This window comes from Sus scrofa, chromosome 1, assembly GCF_000003025.6.
Source record: "Sus scrofa isolate TJ Tabasco breed Duroc chromosome 1, Sscrofa11.1, whole genome shotgun sequence".
NCBI classification, from domain to species: domain Eukaryota; kingdom Metazoa; phylum Chordata; class Mammalia; order Artiodactyla; family Suidae; genus Sus; species Sus scrofa.
In genome coordinates this window covers 201,870,686-201,873,599 of record NC_010443.5, presented here as the reverse complement: position 1 = coordinate 201,873,599, position 2,914 = coordinate 201,870,686, and positions in this window count along the sequence as shown.

Sequence of the window (2,914 nt, the reverse complement as noted above, 5' to 3'; positions counted from 1 at the left end):
AATAAATACAGACTATGTTTAATTTTAAAGTAATATTTTATATATAAATCATCAAGTATAACATTTATATCCCCAGGGTAAATAAATGTATTAACAAATTTTAGTGAACAAATCCATTAATAAACTGATATTTGCAAATGATCAGAATAATATTTTTAATCTAGAAAATTGACTGAAAACATTACCCTAAGTCATAATAAGAATATAAGTTGCTTAGAAATATCACATTGATTTGAGGATACATCAAAAATGATACTAGTAATCAAATCCAAATTAGCTAAGTAAGCAAACTGTTTCTTGGCCCTAAACTTTTCTTGCAAGCAGTGAACAGAGAACATCTTTGGATTTCTACACAAATAAACTGCCAGTCACAGCTGCTATACTTTTGGTCTTGCAAATAGTCATGGATTCATTGGAAGTACTTCTTTATTCCTAATCTGATATCTTCCCTTTTTTTTTCTTTTTTCTTCTCTTTTTTTGGGGCCCACACCTATATGGCAGTTCTCAGGCTGGGGGTCGAATCAGAGCTATAGCTGCCAGCCTATATCACAGCCATAGCAACGTGGGATCCAAGCCGAGTCTGTGACCTACACCACAGCTCACGGCAACACTGGATCCTTAACCCACTGAGTGGGGCCAGGGATCGAACCCACGTCCTCAAGGATACTAGACAGATTTGTTTCTGCTGCACCACAACTGGAACCTCTGATATCCTCACTTTTTAAGGAAAATAGCCCTTCTGCCTGATTTTCTGCTCCAGGCACACCCCTGGGTATTCTCCATTTGCTGATAAAATCCACTTAGGAGTCTGTCCAAACAGTTTTCATTCCAAGAAGATTGGGAGACATTCAGGCTGAAAGTGTTAAAGACTTGCTACAGCATTTCTTCAATGGCAATGAAAGCCCTTTTCTTTGGAAATTGGTCAATTTTTGAAACCCAGAGTAATCGAAAGTTTCTCCTATCCTGTCCACATCACAGAAGATATTTTCCTCCTTGGTTTTCTAAATGTTGTCAAATCTTCCAGTTGCTCCTCCTTTAAAAGTGACAGTCCAGAGAGCAGACAGTAGTAGAGAGAAGTAGCACAAAGGACCAAAACAGCAAGCTCCAGCTTGTCATCATAGGCCCATTCACAGTGTACTCCTTCCTCTGAGAGAGCTTGCATGTGGATCGCTTCTGATTGCATAGCTTCTACATCTCTGAATTTATATATCTGTAGGAACTTTGGTTTTTCATGACATTTCAGGGTGCCCCTACTCTCTCGTGGCCTTTTCTGGTCTTTTCCTTTTTTTTTTTTTTACTATTTTTCAATAGTAAACAAAACTCTGTAGTATCTTTGGACAGCAATATACAAATTCTATTTCTTTTTTTTTTTTTTTTTTTTTTAATTTTCGGCCACACTCATGGCATGCGGAATTTCCCAGGCTAGAGATGGAACCCATGCCACAGCAGTGACTCAATCTATAGCAGTGAGAATGTAGGATCCTCAACCTGCTGAGCCATTGGGGAATTCCAATACATGTTGTATTTTAGAATCATGATGAATATAAACCATCTCCCTGTGGAAGACCAATAATCAGTTAAGTGAAAACAAAATTGTGAATGTTTTTGCCTTAGTTAAAATTTCTGTGCATAGCCTGTCATGGCTTTCCTTCCTCTAGTTATGCTGCTTGTTCTTGCTCCAATCAAGGATGACTATCACTGGATGAAATGCTTGTTTATGCATTTGGTATGGTTTTCAAGGCTTTGTTGTAGCTAATTTTGCTTTATCCCAAACTTGCATTTCAAAGTTATTCTGAAATGATTAGGTACGTTTGGATTTTTTTTAGTTTTTTTTTTTTTCAAAATCATAGTTGTGGATTGTGTGAAAGGTCTTTGTTCTCCTATCTCCCCATTTAGCTGTGCTCATGTCATTTCTACTCTCGGTATTCCTCTTTTTCTCCTTCAGCAATAATGCCAAGTGATGGAGAGTGTCAGCCAGCCTTGGTTTGGATCAGATTCATGCCCTACAAACTTAAGCAGTTAATTAACTCTCTGGGCCTCAGTTCTTTGCTTAAATACATGTAAAGTACTTAGGACAGTGGCTAGCATGCTGTCAGTGATCAATGAATCTGCTCTTATAGTTATCAAGCTCTGTCATACTGGCTAGCTTTCTGGGGGCCTCCATGATCCCTGGTGTGCTGTGAACTAAGGACTTGAGATGCTAACAGTCCCCATGCTTCCTTCTCATTTTATTGAAAATTAACTATGTGTAGGGCACTGTGTTAAGTATATGGATATAGATACAACAAAGAAAAGGAGCTAGGACCCCTGCCTTCAAGATGCTCACATCTAGCCATTGCTGAAAGACAAAGAAGGAGACAGGAACCTCTCTTCTGTGGTAATAGCCATTAAATATAATGTGATGTTATAATAAAAGTCTATAGAAAATTCTAGAAGGATTGAGTCATCCATCTTGGAACGGGGATGGTAGTGAAAAGCCAAGGACATCCTTAAAGAGTAGTTGGTCTTGCAGGAGACAAGATGCAGAACACTGTGCAGGTAGAGAGAACTTCCCTGGTGATGGCATGGAATGGTCCTTGTTGGAAAGGCACAGACAGGTCTAGAGGCTGAAGTGAGGGTGAGCCATGCTCAGTGCCTTGAGATAAGACCAGAAATAATTGCTTAAAGGCGGAAGCCTTCTGGTGAATGACTAGTGAAACCAGTTAAGACATTGTTTTCAAATTCTTTTTTGAGCTATTATGCTGTGTAAATTATTTAACCGGGACAGATTGTAGTGTGAAAACACTGTGAACACAACAATTGATGACTGAGTAACTGGGAGTGAGTCACCAATAGGTGCTAGGGTGAGGCAGGACTAACTCTTACCGAAAACCAGTTAAAGATCCTGTGCTTCATGATACACTACCATGCATAA